Here is a 20,094-nt window from a genome sequence, read left to right as displayed (position 1 = left end):
AGCAGAACTGAGGAGTAAAGATGGACGGAGGGATTTGGTCCAACTGAACAAAATCAGACTGGTCCCTGCTGCTGTTTGTTTTTTCCTGCAGACCCCGACCGCATTTTCAGCACAGGTGGACCACTTACTAACATGGCACTGTATGATGCTTTTCTGTACCCAGAACTTCTCTATATGAGCCCTTTAGAAACCCAAGTGTGTTAAACTGGCCATACACCTATAGATTATCTGCAGATTTTCTATGGTCACATGAAAAAAGTGCAACAGATTCTTCCATCTATGCTAAACTGTGTGGATGGAGGAATCTCCCACTGGGCCAAGCTTCAGTATCTTGCTAGTCGGACCAGCTGGCTCTCAAAATACCTGAACAATCTGATTGGATGCAGACACTGTTCAGGCACTTTGGCACTTTTTCCATCTGACCATAGAAAATCTGCAGATATTCTATAGGTGTATGGCCAGCTTTAGAGGCACTCTTATTCCTCTAAATCCTAAGAATAATCGGAGGCCTTATAAATAAGTCTGAACAGCTTCTTTAGAAGTGAGTGCGATGACTGCTATACCACTAGCGTGACCCTTAGTCGTGTAGCGTAGAGACGGCCTTTGTTTTCTGCAGCTCAGTGGGTTCATGACAGTGTGTGTGTGGGTCTGAGCTCCATCACGTCAAAGCCCTTAACAAAGCCCTCATTGAGAATAATTTATTATTGATTTATTATACAGTGTATGCATTTGCAAAATGAAATCACAACAAAAGAATTACATGCTTGTGCTTAAGAGAAACAAAGTGTGACCAAACAGAGGATGTAATGTGTGTGCCATTGTGTCACAGGGAAAGGCGCAACTGACATCAGTTTTATGCAATGCTTTTAAAACTTAGGAACTTTCAAAGTACTTTGCCATATTTCACCATATGCTGAATTAGATGTATGGTGATATATGTTACCTACCAGGGGGTCTGCAATTCTTTCAGCCAGTCTTGCGCTCCATACATCCCTGCCAGACAGTCCAACCTCCTCCACTGCATCCTCAACACATCTTGGTCAAAAACGCACCTCCTGTCTACTGACAGGACAGTGAAGGGTCAGGGGTACATAAATGCTCACACTGCTCTTTCCTCTAATCAACACGTTTCCATTTATGCACATGCACACTTCAGTACAACTTCTACTACTGTGCCCTCCCTCTCCTGGTCTGAATGCTTCTGTATAGATAACATATGGCTCGGGTAGTTTCTTTTAAAATACACTTAATGCACAATTTAATTCTAGTTATTTTTTTCAATTTTGCTCAGAGTTCTTCTTCACAGCCCTACTGCACCCATCGGAAATAAATATTTTGTATTGTATAGAAGTGAGACAGTCACCAAAGATGAGTGCAGCGCTTGTGCTGGGTTTTCTTTTAAGACAGCCCAGCGTGCACTGTGCACATAGAGGCAACATGTCATACATGTTTGTTTGCAAAATAATTTTATTAAGTTGTAAAACTAGACAAAAAATTTAAAACCCTAAAAAAAACAATGCCACTTTAGTTTACCCTTTTAAAGTATATCTAAAGCCCTGAGTTAAAGGATCATTAAACCCTCACAGGTTTTTTTTGCATATGTCTACTGCTGTCTCCACCGCGCGCTCCTGTCCGAAGATCTGAAGATTCTCGGGTGGCCGCAAAGGATCATGGGCAGCGTGCTCCCGCACAGACACCGTGGGACAGGAAGAGACAGTAGTCCGTGCTGGATCAGAGACCGGCACCAGTGCTGGAGGGACTCCTGTAAACTACTGGAAAGGAGAAGATGATCGGATCGAGAGGCATCATTTAGGGTAAGTCAATAAAGCAGCATGGGAGGGGGGGTGGATTTTTTACTTTAAAGTTTGAAGAGAGAGCGTTGCTGATGTCATCAGGATTGCTCACTACTGGAAGAAGACTGAGGAGGAAGTGGACCCACAGAGTCATGTGACCCTCCAAAAGGGAAGTTAAAAAAAGAGGAAAGCCTATTGCCAGCAAGAGCCTTAGGGGTAGAAGTAAGGGGGGCAACTTTGTCCCTCCAGCTGTTGTGGAACTACAAGTTCCATGAGGCATTGCAAGACTGATAGGTATAGGCACAGACAGAGGCATGTTGGGATTTGTAGTTAAAGCACAGCTGGAGGGCCAGAGTTGCCCATCCCTGCTCAAGGGAAGGGGTGCGTACTGGGGAGCACGTACTGGGGAAGGGAGCACAGAGCTAAAATTTAAGCTTTAAATATGTTTCTCATCCTACAATATTTCCATAGTTGTCATTTTCCTTTCCATTAAGTTGGATTAATCCCACCATGGGGAACCCAGTCCACCAGCTCTCACATGTTGTCAGCGGGGTCCAGGCACTTTGTGCTCCATTGGTTCTGCTATCACGGATTACTGAGTTCCAACTGGTGAACATGAGAGAGTTTACATTCCACGCCATTACTGAGACATAGGACCAGTGAAGCAAAAAGTCAGCGGTCAATGCAATTAGAAAAGAAGCCAGGCGATAAACAAGAACATCAAGCAAAACACAAATTGGTAAACATTTACAAACTGGCTACTATTTTAATATATAATTTTACAATATTTTTCTATTTCTGTTGTTTTTTTTTTTTTTAATTTTTTATAATATGCTGTTTGCAAAGAAGAGCAAAGCCTTGGACCTGTAGCAGGAAGTGCAGCCTGGGTTTTACATGTCTCAAAATTATGTGAAGTGTTTTTTAAGCAGCGTCATTCTTTTTTTTCACGGAACTCACATTTTGCCCTTTTATTTTCCTCCGCCTGTGATTCCCCAAGTAATAAAAATCAGGAATTCTTATATTTTTATAAGACTGCTGACACCATGATTGTTAAAGTGAACCTGTACTTCACTCAAGGATACCACTAGCCCCTCAACTGTTTATTCTTCCCTTCCCTGCTTTCACCTCTCACCCAAATATCTAATACCTGGTACTGCTGGATTGGGGGGAGAATGTGACTGTCCTCCCTTACTCCCATGATGCTTGAAACTATGGGCTGACATGTAGGGGTTGGGAAACGGTCTTCAAGCTGTGTAAGCTCCTACTAGAGTGACTTTGAGCCTACACATGGCTATTTCCCTTCACTCAGGCAGATGGACAATTGAGGCCCCATTCACACTAAGCGACATACCTTTTGGAGTGGATCTGTGCGGCCGGGATAGCGTGACGTTCCAGCGACAATCCAGCGACGGTAGCGCAACCTTCAACATCGGGCTGCATTAAAAAAATCGAAAAATCTTGCAAAATAAGCAGACAAAAAGGGTCCTGTAGAAGCGACTTGCGACCGCAACGAGCGACGGGCGACACGGAGCTGTACATGAAGACAGCTCCATTGAAAATCATTAGCCGGCGACTTCTCGCGATATCGCGCGGCAATCCGCTCAGTGTGAATGGGGCCTAAGTGAACCTTTTCTGCCTACATAGGCAATGCCCAGGTTTACTTTAGGAATTCTTCTTTTCTTCTACACTGCCTAGGAGCGGCTTCGTACCAGATAGTGGTGTAACTATAACCATAGCAGCCCAGGCAGACTATTTGGAAACTGGGGTAGAAGGGGGTCCCGTTAGGTTGATGAGGCAGATTTTTAGGTTGTTAACATAGAACAAGTAAAGATTACACATTACTGTATCATTAAGGGTTGGGGAAGTTGCAGTTGAAGACAACCCTAATCCTCTGTAAAGTCTACAGTGTAGGAAAGCTGATGTCAGATGCACAAGAAGATTCTTTGGGATCTTGGTATTGTTAGTCACAGCCCAGAGAACGTTCATCAGCGGCCCCCCTCATCACATTTGCTATGGGACCCCGTGATCTGTAGTTATGCACCTGGTACCAGATATTTAGGAGCTTGGGTGTATACACATGCTGAGGGATGGGGAATGGGAAGGAGGGGGTATGACATTGACCTAGGCTCCCTAAATTAATTATTTCTATAGGCCTTTTGGTATGGTGAGGCTCTCTGGAGCTTAGTCCTATAAAACCAAGTTATGATCTGGATTTCCTCTGCTTGCTTTTCAGCAGCAATGATTGCAGTGTAAAGTCACCATAGGTATTCTTTAAAATTGATCTATTCTGGATCCAGGCAACTTTATCCTTCAAACAGTGTTGGGCAAATCAGAATTAAAAGATCTAGCTGCTACAGTAGGCATTGTCATCCATTCCACAGTGCTGTGTGGCTGTGATGAAGCCACAATATTAGTGGAGGTGGAAGAGATCAACTAGCAGGTCATCTTGTTCCTAGAACTCGAGCCCTGATGATGCCATCAATGTAATCTAGTAATCGGTAGCAGACTTTAGTAAGCTAGGTGATATACTTTGTAAGACTAGAGGAACAGAGGTGTCTAGAGACATGTAGCAGGAAGTGAAGCCTATGTTCTGCTTCTAATTGGGAATTAAATTGCCTGGCCCAAAATAAAATCACCACCTAGATTTAGATCAGTGTTATGATCTGGGGTTGCTTCATTTGGTCATGGCTAGGTTCAGCAACGTTAAAATTAGATCAGCTGCCTACCTGAATATACTGAATGTCCAGGTTTTTCCATCAATTGATTTTTTTCTTCCCTGATGGCACATTGGGCATATTCCAAGATGACAATGCCAGGATTTATCAGGCTCAAATTGTAAGAGTGCTTCAGGGAGCATGAAACCACTGGAAAAACCTGGTCATTCGTATATTGAGGTAGGCAGCTGACCTCGCATAACGTTGCTGAACCTGGACGTGAGCAACTGAAGGAACCCCAGATCATAACACTGCACGGAATCCAGGTGGTGACTTTTTTTTTTTGGCCAGGCAGTTTATATGCTACATTGTTTAGTGATTGCTTGTTTATATAAACTGTGCCACTGAATTCCTGTTACATGACCACATTTCAGATTTAAAATTAACCCTAGATCCTCGTTAACAACTGATGACCCAACAAGACCCAACCCAGTCCCCTCTTTTTTTTGGCGTATGTAACATTTTCATCTTTCCTCCCCAGGATGCAGACACATAGTTCACAAGTACAGCTAATCTGCATGCTCCGGGGGTTTGGGAAAGTCAGTGTTAATTTATGAGGTATGTGCTGAAATAATGTGTTTGGTTGTTTTGCGAAGCAGTTAAAAAATACGGAAATGTCTACTGTGAAATGAAATGGGTACCTAGAGATTCACTGCTCATTAGAGAAGTGAAACGAAGTGTTTTCTCTCACATACGCACTGACTTCACCCCACATAATAAAATAGGTCATGGTATGGACAATTTTGGCATGACGTACACTGTACGTCGTCAGTCACGAAGGGGTTAAGGAGGCAAAAGCCAGAAGGAGCTTTAATATTTTCATTACTTTTGGGTGTGACAACTTTACTGTACAGTAAGTCAAAATTGTCACCCTAGGACGAGAAGTGTCACTGACAGGATCACTTGGTGAAAATAAAGGGGAAAAAAAAAGCCTAAGAAAACACCACCAGTGCAGTACCTTGCTAGTCGGCCCCACTGGTTCTCACAATACCTGAACAATGCCTGCATTCATTCAGATTGTTCAGGTGTTTTGGCAGCCAGCGGGGTCGACTAGCAAGATACTGAAGCTTGGCCCAGTGGGAGATTCCTCCATCCACACAGTTTAGTGTAGATGGAGGAATCTGTTGCACATTTTTCATCTGACCATAGGTTGATTAAAAAAAAAATCTATAGGTGTATGGCCAGCTTGGTAAGCTGCAATATATTACATTTTTGTTCTTGGGATTAGATCTATTTTAAATCTCCTGTGATGCAGGGTCCTCTCCATTAGTGATGGGCTCGGGCGTGTTCGCAGCTCCATGTGCCAAACCCGCCAGGAAGCTGGCAGCGCCAATCACAGGCACGGAGACCTTTCCCGATCTCTGCAGCTGCGGACCGGGATATGTCTCAGTGCCTATGATTGGCGCAGTCAGCTTCCTGGCGGGCTCGGCACGTGGAGCTGCGAACACGCCTGAGCCCATCACTACTCTCCATTCCCTCTTCTGCCTGAAATTCCAACAGGTGTTGATAATGGTATTCCTATGTTCTATATTTATTGTATGTCTAGTGTAATCTAACCTCAATGAAAAGTAAATTTTGCCGCCTTGTACTGTTTACTTTTAGTTTCTAGTTGGTTATTAATGCAGCCTAGAGCCATGCCGCTTCAACTACTTCAGCTGGCCGGTGACATGGCACTTAATGGAATGCTCAATGAGTTTGCAATTTAAATGTAAAGCAAGCACAGAGGTGTTATAAATGTGCTTGTTCGTACTGAAACTAGGTAGGATGAATGGCGTTAGAGAGAATTTGATTGCTTACCACCCAACGTTCTGAGCTTAGAAAGAGAGACACTTGCCAGCTCAAACTAGGCAATGGACACATCACTTTGGCATATAAATTCTTAATGGTCCGCATAACTGGGGATGTGATGTCCCCAGTTATGCAGACCATTAAGAGTTTATATGCCAAAAATGATTGGTTAAACTTAGAATTGTCTTACAGTTTTACCTGCAAACTCTTGAGTTTATCTATAAGTTTTGTTAATTTCCCGCTGGCTCCATACCTGTTCTGGAGAGAAAGTTCTCTGCTGCTAAGGTTCCAAATCATCTTGAGACCCTCAGGCATTTACCTGAAAACTAAAATCGGTTATATATTCAATAAATGTATAAAGAAAAACCTAGCATGGAGTACCTAAGAGCCTGTGTTGGCAAACTTTAGGCTTGTGTTGATGCCATCAGTTTGAGATGCTTCTGAGATCATTCAGAATTAATTAAAGGGTGCATTTGACCTGCTTCATGCGGGTTTTGCCTTCCCATAGACTTGTATGGGAAGGCAAAACCCTTCTGACGTGAACAAAAGCCAGTCGACACAGGCCTTTGATATTAATATATCCACTCTCACTGAGCTACAAGTGCTCAGTACCCCAGGGAAGCAATATTATTTTTTCTCTAACCCTATAATAAAAAGTAAAAACAAAAGCAATAAAAAAACCGGCTTCCTGTAGTCCCCTATATAGTGTCATTCAAACTGGTAGAGGGAAGGGTGGAGCTGGAAATCAACCAAGATCAGCTTCAGTGCACATGTTCTGAAATGAGGAGAGCTAGGTAAGTGGAGTAATGACTCATCAATGTGCTGCTGCTCTTTCATTGCCCATTCAGCAAGCTGGAGGTGTGCTCTAGACCAGTGGTTCTCACCCTTTGTAACCTCAGGACCCACATTTGTCCTTGGTCATTAAGTCGCGACCCAAATCACACTGTAATGGAATGCACAGCATTAGCATACCGTGCGTTCTGGTGCTGGCGTACAAACTGTGTGTGGGAGATGCCTTTTTTTTACCATTCAAATGAATTGGCACGGCAACACACCTCCCACACCAGAATGCATGGTAGGTGTGATTGCGTGGTGCAGTGCGTTAATCACATGGTGCTATGCGATTAATGCACTCTACTAGTGTGAACGGGCCCTCAAAAACACTGACATACATACACAATCTCACATACTCACAGAGATTCTCACACACATACACACAATTTTTTTATTTTTTTTTAAGATCCACCCAGTCTCTCTACCTTACAAGAACTGGAATGGATCCTCCGCCTGGGGACCAGTGTGGGCTGCTGTGCTGTGATGGAGCTCCATCCATATGTGCATTGCATGTTAAGCTCCCTTGTGTGCCCTGTAGAAGTGTAGGGTGCCAGAATGTGACGTCACTCCGATCCAGGCACCTCTATAGAACACGTGAGGAGGGAGCTGTAAGCAATGCGCATATGGATGGAGCTCCCTCGCGGCCATACACCCAGCCCACCCCACCTCAAGCTGACACTCGGCACCGGGCAGCATATTTTGAATGGCTGCTTGGAGCGAGAACTGGCAGTGCTGCGCTAGGGGGAGGCAGAGTTCACATACTCACAGAGATTCTCACACACATACACACAATTTTTTTATTTTTTTTTAAGATCCACCCAGTCTCTCTACCTTACAAGAACTGGAATGGATCCTCCGCCTGGGGACCAGTGTGGGCTGCTGTGCTGTGATGGAGCTCCATCCATATGTGCATTGCATGTTAAGCTCCCTTGTGTGCCCTGTAGAAGTGTAGGGTGCCAGAATGTGACGTCACTCCGATCCAGGCACCTCTATAGAACACGTGAGGAGGGAGCTGTAAGCAATGCGCATATGGATGGAGCTCCCTCGCGGCCATACACCCAGCCCACCCCACCTCAAGCTGACACTCGGCACCGGGCAGCATATTTTGAATGGCTGCTTGGAGCGAGAACTGGCAGTGCTGCGCTAGGGGGAGGCAGAGGAGCCTAGAAAAGTGGAAGGCATGCGGCGACCCACTGAGCACGAGGTCGCGACCCACTTTTGGGTCACGACCCACCAGTTGAGAACCAAGGTTCTAGACCATGCTGTGCTGTTTCTGCAGTTGTAGTAGGACTCCATTATGAGAGTTGGAGAAGCACTCCATTCAGCCTTTGATCAATTCAACTGGCGAGTGCTTGAAATGACCCAACAGATGTTGTAAAATCCAGAGTGTGGAAAGTCAACTGCACTCCAATTATTATTTTTTATTGTGAAAACCTAATGTCAAAAGGTCAATGCTAACATTTCGAGGCCTCAAAGGGCCCCTTTCCTTTGACTATGGTGCCTTGAAAAGGCGACCCCGTGAAGTCCCAATACGTCACCTTGTAAATTGAAATTTTCACAATAAAAAATTAAATAAAATTGAAATAAACACATTGGATTGCTTTTTTGATCTCTACGTTCTACTGGAGTTGAGTGCCTGACAGTGCTGCTGGACACTTTGCAGCCACTTCCCGTCTACATGCACTCCAGCAACCTCTGCAGGGCATTTCTGAGATCAGGTTTCCTGATGATGACGACAGTCAATCATCACTGCGTAGTGTGTGTTAAAATAGCCACTTGTAGTCTTTGTTGGAAGCCTGTCTATACGTGACAATGCAGGAGCATGATTGAGAGACAGGGACATAGCATTGCCACCCTACAACAGGAAGTACCTGAACAAGGACCATTCATGATAGGATAAGCAGTCTTATTTGCAAAATTGGTTTTGAAATAAAAAAATTTACATTTTTATATGAGCTATTAATGACTGGCTTTCTATATACGGCACCGTAATAAATGTCAAAAGATATTACCGAAAAAAAATATTGGGTTTTATTGCTTTTGTTTTTTTTTTTTTTTTATAGGTAGAGGAAAAATAATATTGCTTCACTAGGGTACTAAGCACTTGTAACTCACTGTGAGTGAATATATTCATAAACTTAGCATTGATAGCATAACTATTCCCAGGAGAGTACGAGCCGAGCTTTGATGGGTTAAAATTGGAAGTAGGGTCTCCGTACTTCACTCCTTTATTTTTCAATAGCACTTGAAAAATGAAAATTAATCTTTTACTCGGGCGTGACAATGATAATCTTTCATGCTACATAACCATGTCGACTGAATCGCCATGACAACCTTCTACTCTAGTACGGAGAATTCCCAGGAATAATTGGCACATCACTTACTACAAATGAGATGACATGCACGCGGCTAATCCCCAAAGCAAACAGAAGTAGACTTCTACCTAATCATATTCAGCTTTTCTCTTGTGTAGTCCATATAAATAGCCTGAAATCAATTTTTTCATGTGCTTGAGTGACTCTGATCTGTTTAGCAGTAAGAGAATTAATTTGCACAAGGTAACAACACACTGACAAACTCAATGCAAAGACACAGGTCAGGTACACAACAGCTCGGTGTTTGCTCTGGTGGAAGTTAATTCTGCAAGAGCCTTCCTAAATCCGCGTGGATTGGAGTATGCTGTAGGTACTTCAGATGTCACTTCCTTGGTATGCTTATATTGTACCATAGAGGTGGCTTAGGTACCATTATTGCATATGTTATAGAATGGCTTTTAACTAGCTCTAGATAGCTTGTATCTTTTCTGGTTGGTTTGTGATATCAACAAAGAAGTGAAGTATGTCACTAGTATACCAAGGATCTTCATCCAATAACGCCTTTATTGATGTTCAAACATAACATAGCCATGTTTTAGGACCACGCATGGTCCTTTTTATCTTGCATATTTATCACGTACCTGAATTGAGATCCAACTGTGAAGGGGGCTACCCGTGTACCTCTTATCCCATACCTCTGGAGGTGGTGACAGGATGTAAGGAGGCACCGGCTCAGGTACTGGTGGATAGCTGGGTTTTGTAGAGATGCTTGAGTCTGGTTAATCTGCAGGACCAGAATGGAAATTAATCAGATAACAGGCGTGGAGCAAGAGATGCACTGGCTGGATTAGGGGCCTCAGAGAACTGGTGGGATGAAGCACCAAGTATGTAAGCTATGGGCGAAGTCAGGCCCAAAGCCGGGGTCATACGTGGGAAGCTGAATCTTGAAGTGCTGAATCGCAGATCAAGAGCAAGGTTTAGGAATCGTAAGCCAGGATCACACACAGGGGAGCAGAAAGTCGAGGTACCGGGTCAGAACTAGGAAGGCTGAGTCAATGGTCACAAGCCGGGTTCAAACAAAGAAGATCCAGAAGCCAGGAACAGAACGGAGGGCACACAAGGGGGACAAGCTGACAAACACTCAGCAACTTGATCATGGCTTCTGTCAGTTTGAATAGCCAAAGTGCGCCAGGCGTGTGCTAACGTACATGCGCTATTGCTTGTAAACGTTCCTGTGCGTGCACGTCTATGTGCCAAAGTGTGTTTGCCTGGAGCTTTGGGAGTGGGCATTGTCATACTAGCACAGGAAGAGTGTTACTGGCGGGATCACCAGGTGAAAATTAAACAAAAAAACCTAAAACCAATAGAACCCAATGCATCCACCACCTCTAAGGACTGGTAATCTGCAATATATTACATTTCTGTTCTCAGGTTTAGGTTTATACTTTGGGTTCAGACTTACATTTCCTGTCCACAAAAGACGCTCAGGTTTCCCAACCATTAACTATATGACATCCTTGCCTTATGTAGTACAAAGAGTTCATTAAAAATGGCTATCAGGTGGATGACAATGATGTAAATGAGGCGTGAGCTGGGAATGTTTAACCTCCGAAGTCCTCAATTAGCAGTCACCTCACATCCAACAATGTGCAGTAACCACGTCCTATGTTTATCTACAGGGGAGAGAGAATCCAGCCCATGTTAAAGTGCTCAAACTTCACATAGGCCAGTGACACTTAAAGCTGCACTCCAGGCAAACTGCTAAATACACCTCTGAAACGCATAAACTGTCTTTGCCAGCAAAAGATTTGACATTCTATGATCCAGCCATCCCTATGGCACCAGTAAGGCAACATGGTCAAAAACACACCTCTAGCTTGCTGGTTGGAGAATGAAGGATTAGCAGCACACTGGCGACATCCCTCTGCTCACTCTGCTCTCTCCTCTTCCATTTGCTGATTCTGCTCTCGCTTCCAATCATCATGTTTCCTTTGAGCACTCTATTACACCTTATTGGCTCCTAGGCCTTTGTTATATTTCTGACATTGCAACTTAAACTTGATTTTTTTTAAATTCATCTACGTAAACCACGATATAAAAAGCTTAAATCCAGCAGTCTTTTGGTAGGTTACGCAACTTTACTGGTCCTTCCTCTTCTCTGTTGCCAGCGCTCCTTACCAGGGCAGCCATCAGAAATTTTGGGGCCCCTTACATGGCTTTAGGCCGGGCCCCCCCCCCCCCGCCGCTGGACGCAGGGATTAGTGACGCGCTGGACGCAGGGATTAGTGACGCGCTGGACGCAGGGATTAGTGATGCGCTGGACGCAGGGCTTAGTGACGCGCTGGACATTGGACCCAACTGAGAGTGACCCTGCAGAGCCCACCATAGATGCTGCACAGCCCATCTGAGACTGTCTATGGTGGGCTCTGAAGGGGTCTCAGGTGGGCTGGTCAGGGCTGCATCCCTCACCTCCTTTCCTTCCTTCCTAGCTCCTCTTAGCTGCACATATGGCCTCGTCTGCCCGCTGGACCGGCCAGAAGTGACGTTGCGCCACTAACGTGACATCACTTCCGGCCAGTCTGACATCAGACGAGCAGCGTCACTGATGGGGCCCTAGCTTGTCTCAAAGCCGCCGGAGCGGCAATGCTGGGGCCCTGCGCTGCCTCCTTGCCCTTCACCGTCAGCCAATAGTCATGTAAGGGACCCGGGTGGGCCCCCCAGGCTGCCGGGCCCCTGACATGAGTATCGGCCGTACCCCCCCTGATGGCTGCCCTGCTCCTTACTCCTGCACAGGATGGTACTCCGCTAATACGATGTGAATGCCATTCTGCAGCAGTGCAGAGTCAAGGCTGGTGTGATGACAAACTCTGCCTGGGGGCAGATCTGTGACGGCCTAACTTCACAGAAAATGGGTTGAATGATGTTGTTGGCCATCAATCGGTCTGGAAAAGGACCAGCGCAGGACCTTAGAGTGGTAAAGCTGAAGAGGAGGCAAGTATTTAAGCAAAAAGTATATGCTTTTCATTTAAAGAGCAGCTGGGCACATATTTTTAAGTAAAAGATGAAGTTGTTTTTTTTTTTCTTCAAAATTCCAAGGATCTTGATGTCATTGGTTTCTATGACTAGGTCTAGTGGTCCTAGCAACCAATGACTTCTGATGTCAGTGGTTGTTAGGACAACAGAGGTCCTAGCAACCAAGGACCGATTGCTGACCTGCGCTAGGCTATTGGCTTGCAGGGGGTGCACAGGCCTTGGAGGCTGGTGCATCCACTGTCAGTAGTGCAGGTTGGCAGGCCAGACTGCTGCAGACCAAGGGCCATAAAAAGCCCAGGTCTGGTCTAAAAGGAACCGATGAGGTAAGGAATATGAAAACTGCAATTGTTGAGTTATTTTTAGGCCTCATATGGACAGCACCTGCGTCCGGGAGGGACAGCTGGTGTGTGCAGCTGCCTGTACAACTCAATGAATGGATGCATCTACATGCTGACCTGAACTTGCACATCCATACAGGTATGAATGCATGCCCTTGGACGCAGACTGTACGTATGTGCAAGTTTTGGTCATTGTGCAGCTGGGTCCTATCATGACGTTGTACAGGTGGCTACACGCAGCTATATACGGCAGCTGTCCCTTCTGGACGCAGGTCTTTGTACAGACGCGCACACTGTTTGTCTGTGAACGTCCGTGTGAATGGAGCCTTAAACATACAGTTCTTACCTTCTAAGCTGCAACACATTGGCTTATTAAGAAGTAATGCTGAGATAGGAATGACAGCCCTTGTTCTGCAAGTTGGCAAAATCAGCCCCTGTATGTCTATACTTATGTTAGATAACAGTCTGGCCTGGCCTCAATGCTTTTCGGTAACAAGAACACTTTTACCACGATTGTCTTAGTTTTGTGCGTGTAGCAATAGCCTAGCTCCTCTCGGTAAATGACGCCGGGGTTGTAGGCACTGGATGGGGACACAGGAGGTGCCAGTTTTCTGTCTGCCGTCGGATCAGGACTTTTCATTTCACAGCCACGTCTGATGCCCACAATGGCGTGTTATCTGCAGCCGCTGGGAATTATCAGACTGGAGAGGGATAAGATTCCCTCTGCTGCCTTCAAGCAAAATATAATTGAGAAGCAATCACGCTGTGTAACGCTCTGTGAAATAAAAACAGTGTCGGCTAATGAGAGCTTAATTAAATGTTGATGCTACAAAGACAAAGCCAGTGTGTTTTAACAAGAGTCAGTCCATCTGAATGTGATAGTTCTGTTTCTCATAAATACCAGGGAGTTGGTGTCTGTAAACCAAAACAATGAACTTCTCTTATCTGCTTCTTTCTGGTTGGTGAGATTTGCCAGTAAAAGCAATTTGTTGTATCTGTTCCATAAGTGCAAAAAAAATACCTGTTGATGCTGCAAAAAATGTAATGAGTTCCGTGTTTGCTGTGTTATCAGCCTTGCCTAGGTCACCTCTGTGGACTACAAAATAACCCTGTGTTATGGAGGAGCGGAGAGGGGTAGGTGTTCTGTTGCCCTGGCACCCTTCCTGTTGTACACCACCCATGGTAGTGAATAGGTGTAGGTGGCTGTGCGCCTATTTACACTTATCCACTGCTATGGGCACCTGTGGGCCACAACTGTGTATCCCAGATGCAGAAATATGCCCATAATTTGTTCTACGACTTCATGCATTGGGGTCCATAAGACCTTTTGCTGAGCTTGCACTATGGTTTATACTGGGGATGCGCCAATACCGTTTTTTCTGTATCGAGTACCGATTATTTATTTACCTTTTTTCATCAGTACTCGCCGATACCGAGGTACCAATATCTGCATCCTGAGGTAGCATCAGGACCCACTGCCCGGCTTCCTGATTGGTCAGGAAGCCAGGCTGCCTCGCAGTGTCGCGAGGGAGCGTAAAACCGGCTTCCCAGGCGATCAGTAAGATGAGAGGCGGCCCATGACCCAGGCGGGTCACCTGGCTTCCTGATTGGCAGAGAAGCAGGCTCCATGCTCCCTTGCGGCACTGTTGGTCACAGGGATCCCAACCTGAAATAAGTAATTTCAGGGAGGTGCCCTTCTCATTTCAGGCAGGTGCCCTCTGATCCCCACCCCCAACCGTGTGGGGGGGGGTGCAACAACAAGGAAGAGAGCACCCCGCTGAAATGGTGGCTGATGGCAAAGAAGCTATTGCTTCCCTTGCTCTCTGCTGTTTTTTTTTTAGTATTCTGACAGCTACTGCATAGGTACGAATAGCTAGATTGCTATTGGCTATTTCAATTTGCAATTGCCAATAGCTAGCTGGCTATTGCACCCGCCCTCTGCTGCTGACAGTCATTAAAGGAGGACCTGATGGAGAACTTCAGGTCCACCTCTGCTGATTGACAGCAGCAGTGGGCAGGTGCAATAGCAAGTCTGCTATTGGCTATTTCAATTTGCAATAGCAATCTAGCTATTCGTACCTATGCTGTTGTTTTTTTTTTTTTTTTCCTGACTGCCGGCGGCCCCAATGTCATGGAAAAAAACAACAGAGCAGAGAAAATGTTTCTCGCCCGGGAGCCGCTATCTAATAGGTTGAGACTCCCGGAACATCCAGGAGAGTTGAGATGTCTGTGGTCAGAGGGAATCTCCCTCTAACCAAAAGTTCAGCTATCGGGGGAAGGATCGTAGCATTTTGAGGCTTGTATTGGTACATCCCTAGTTAATAGAATGCTTTTCACTAGCAGTGCTCAGTCCATGAGATGCTGTACCAGATCTCTGTACAACACAGCTAGCTGATATTACCTGCCCGCCTCATCACAGTAATAGGCGAGGGGACGTGCAGTTGGGAGTGCAGTTAACACTTCAGGGGGTGGTAATTGAGCCTAGCTGCTGTTATGGGTGAGGCGGTGGAGTTACGGATGCTCCATGGAAGGCTGTAATCTGGTCAGGGCCCCTTTGCTGACCTGTAGGTCTGGTTGGGGGGGCTGCTCCCTTATGGTGTTTTTATGTCATCTGCCTTATAAGTGCAAAAAAATACCTGTTTCTCCTGGCTGGTATCCCACATAGCAGATGATCTCCTCAGGATGGTAAACCACTAAGGCTTCATTCACACTTATATTTTAGGTGCGTTTAGGGGATTCCTAAGGCAGGAACTTGCAATTTCCTGAAGCAGGAATCCCTAATCTGCGGTTTACAAGCGGCAGTTATCACCTGTTCAAGTTAAAGGAGAACCGTGGGGTAAGTGTTTTTCCCCATAGTTCTCTTCAGGGTCACGGGAGGACATATACTAACCTCCTCCCGTGACCCAAAGCTCAGTATACCGCGAGCCACAGCTCGCGGTATACTGAGAGTGCCGCAGCCGGGACGGATGCCGACATTACTGTCTAGATCCACCCAGCTGCGTGATTGACAGCTGGCTCTGCCTATCTAGAGGTTGTACCCGCCCCTCCCCCATCAGTTCCTCCACTCAGCGTGGAGGATTGGTGAGGGGGGATACCTGCGGGGAGCCGTGAGTGACAATCAAGGCTCTCTGCAGGGACAGGATTGAGAAGTGAGCGAGCGACGGTATGTGTTCGCTCACTTCCCGATCTATTGAGTTGACGTGTGACAGTTTCATTGTCACAGGTCGGCTCGAACTATGAGGTTGAGTGAAAATCACTCGCCTCATAGTTCTCCTTTAATGATCAGGTTCCCAGGATCAAGCAAGCATTTGTTATTTTTGAACCAAGACAAAAAAAAACAACCCAGAGCTCCGATGTAAGGGCTAAAAACACTTCATTAACATCAATGACAGCAGGTAGGTCACTGCTCCCCTTTAAAATGTTGCTATCGGGCCCCATGATCTGTCGTTACACCCCATGGATGAAGAGCTCTCTATGACTTTTAGATTGTGAAAATGTGGAACATCCATAAAGTAACAACACGCATGAAGCTGAGCGGAATTCCTAACATTTTTATGTAAACTCCTCAGAGAAGAACACAACCGTCTTTCTCTGAGATTGTTCAATGCAAATCTGCGATAACAATGAGCACATTAAACTGAAGATTTTCTCTCCAACGCATTGTCTGTGGGAGGACCGAGAGAGCGCTAGATGCCTTGGGGGGGACACAGAGTATTTACTATTATCTGCTTTTAGATTGTTTTCTAGTTGGTGAAGGATTTCATAATAATATGTAGCTATGCAACAATACTGATAGTGTAATATGTGTCTGTAGCTTACATTCTTAAAGTATCCAAACCCAAGAACAAAACTGTAATGTATTGCAGCCTACCAGACATTAGATGTGATGGCTGCCTTAGTTTTGTTTTTTCAGCCCCCCCCTTTTGTTTTCCACCTTTCTGTCCTGGGGTGACAACACTTAATCACTGTAATGTATCTATGGAGGAACAGTATTGTCACCCTAAAGCTGGCCATACACCTATAGATTATCTGCAGGATTCCTATGGTCAGATGGAAAAAGTGCAACAGATTCCTCCATCTATGCTAAACTGTGTGGATGGAGGAATCTCCCACTGGGCCAAGCTTCAGTATCTTGCTAGTCGGCCCCACTGGCTCTCAAAATACCTGAACAATCTGATTGGATGCAGGCATTGTTTAGGTATTTTGAGAGCCAGCGGTCCGACTAGTAAGATACTGAAGTTTGGCCCAGTGGGAGATTCCTCCATCCACACAGTTTAGCGTAGATGGAGGAATCTGTTGCACTTTTTCCATCTGACCATAGAAACTCTGGAGATATTCTATAGGTGTATGGCCAGCTTAAGACAGAACTAAGCGGCGGACCAAGCAATGGGTTAATATGGAGGGAGAGGATGCCAACTATGCCCTGGAGGGATTGCCTTGGCTTTCCTCACCTTTGACCTCTGCTACACGTCTTCACCCCACCATTGCCCCCACGTTGACGCAGGTTAGGTCGCTTTTTCGCTCCTCCGATCTCTCCCCCTTTCCGTCGCCCATGACCCCGGTACTTGGGGACCCTGACTTTCCTCCTGGGGTAGACGAGCCCCGATTTCGTCGCCTCCGGGATGCCAATAAGTTCCGGGTCTGCGATATGCGCTCCTCCGACGGATGGCTCTCCGCCAGCGAAATCGGTCGCCTACTGGACCCCCCGTTGGACTCTTGGGGAACCCTTCAATTGAGGCATTTCCTGCTTTCCATCCCCAACCACCAGCAGCTCTCCCGACCTCTGACCCCCTTTGAGCAGCTCTGCAGAGAGGGACAGCCCACTCGTCACGCAATCTCTTCTCTGTATTCCCTGCTGATATCCCCCCCTCCGGACTCATATCCGTCCTTCTTGACCAAATGGGAGAGGGAATTGAACACAACCCTCACACCTACCCAAAAAGATCGAATACTCTACTTCGCACATCACTCCTCTGTCGCGTGTAGGACCCAAGAACTCGGATACAAAATAGTGTCCCGTTGGTACCGTGTTCCAACGGCCCTCCATACGATGTTCCCTCAGGTTTCCCCCATGTGCTGGAGGTGTCGATCTGCACATGGCACATTGCTGCATATATTCTGGTCCTGCCCTAAATTGTTGCCTTTCTGGAAGGGGGTGACTGGAATCCTAAAGGACCTGGTAATGGCGGATAGGTCGGACGATCCCTTGGCCTGTTTGTTACACTTGAATGACATGTCCATTGCGAAATACAAGAAGTCTCTGTCTAGACACCTCCTCAATGCTGCCCGATTGTGCATCCCACTGCTGTGGAAACAAACCTGTTGCCCCAGTCTCTCCCTCTGGTTCTCTAAGATTAACGAGATATATCTGATGGAGGACATGACTTCCACGCTCCGAAACACTGAGGAACTCTTCAGGTCCACCTGGAGGCCTTGGACTGCCTATAGAGCCACGGACGCCTACCTGGGGGTTTTGTCCTCCACGTCCGTTTAACCACTAATCGACAGGGACCCCAGAGGGGTGTCGTGTGCGCATCGGCTCCACCATCCCTCCACATCTTTCTGGACCTCTTTATCCTCCCCTAGGCCCAACCGCCCCCCCTCTATCCTGCTATTTGCCCTGCCTTGATGTCTGTCTGCCCCTCCTCCTTCTCCCCCTTTTTCTAGTTGTCACGCCTGTACCATCTACTCTAATGTTCCGATATTCGAAGCAAAGGGGAACACAGATCAAACCATAATTGCCTTACTCTTTCGGCTTTTATAACTTATCTTAGATGCTGCAAGAGTAGCACAAAGTGCTTATCTCTGTGAATTGTTGGACGAACATACAAGTACAAAATGCTTATACATCGTGAAATATGCCCGATAGGGTTGTTGTTGCTTGCCGATGATTGCCCTCTCATAAGGGGCACACCACCAATGTTATATTGCTTGTATTTAGAATGATTTATTTTTATATGTGATTCCCGTGTATTGTGTTTTCACTCAATAAAGCTGACTTTTGAATTAAAAAAAAAAGACAGAACTAAGAACTTGCCCTCTATTCTTCTCCATTACATAGAGGGGTGGGGTTCTGTAATCCTCAGAGATGGTTGGGAATAATGTAGCACAGGCAGAGTGCACAGGGGGTGCATAGGTCAAGGCAAAATAAAACATAAGCAGTACACCTCTGCAATAGAAATACACTTTCCCCATTTTTTTATCGACTTTTGTTGAAAAAGCAGGGAGGAAATTTGGCGGCTGCAGTCGCTGTTCAGGTATTCGGACAGTCCCGAGCGCTGGCTGTCGGAATACAGTAGCCCAGCAAGGGTGATTCCTTGATTCACGCTGTTTAGGGTTGAGTGATTCCCCGTGAACTGAACAAGACAAATCTTAAAGTCTCACTTTTTTTGTGGTCTGAACTGCACCAGAATGCATCAAAAACACACTGCGCCGTGTTTGCAGGAACGCGTGCAGATCTAGTATGGATCTGGTCCAGACGTGGTGTGAAAGAGGCATTTTAAAGTGTATCTACATTTTTTTTTTTCTTTGCTTTTGGGAGAGTAGGGAAGGTTTAGGACCCCTGTCAGGTTTCAAATGCTGATGAAATCACTTACAATGGATGCTGCTCCTTGATGTTTAAAAGTTCTAGTTTCCTGCAGAATCAGTTCTTTAGTGTGTCTCCTTTCCCTTGCAGCGGTCCTATGGAGCCACCCCTTGCGTGTGTGCTAATAAGCTGTGTGTGTATCCACAAACACACAGACACAGCAGGGCAAGCCAATCCCCCTCCTCCCTTTTCCCTTCTCCAATCTAGTAGATGGGATGTCTGCTGGAGACTGTCCTGTCCCTTGTGATCTTGTATTGGACAGGATGTTCAGGGAAGCTGAGCTGAGAGAGTTGGAGCTGTTTGTAAACATGATGACCTAACTGTTCGGGTAAGATGTAAAGAAATACTTTGCTGGGCAATGTATGTTTGATCTGGATTCATTATAGAAAATAGTTGGAGAGTTCTCCTAAGGGTCACGGGAGGACATATACTAGCGTCCTCCGGTGACCCAAAGCTCCGTATATAGCGAGCTACAGCCCGCGGTATACGGAGACCGCCGCAGCCGGGACGGATCCCGACATTACTGTCGAGATCTATCCAGCTGTGTGAGTGACAGCTAGCTCTGCCTATCTAGAGACAGAGCCAGCTGTGCCCAGCCCCCCTCTCGTCTGTTCCGCCAGTCAACGCTGGAGGATCGGAGGGGGGGGGGGAATCCCTGAGGGAGCCGGGGGGGACGGGCACGGCTCCCGGGGG

The sequence above is a fragment of the Nanorana parkeri genome, unplaced genomic scaffold, assembly GCF_000935625.1.
Source record: "Nanorana parkeri isolate BGI_ZX_2015 unplaced genomic scaffold, ASM93562v1 scaffold94, whole genome shotgun sequence".
Lineage (NCBI taxonomy): Eukaryota > Metazoa > Chordata > Amphibia > Anura > Dicroglossidae > Nanorana > Nanorana parkeri.
Note: the sequence above shows the minus strand (reverse complement) of the source record.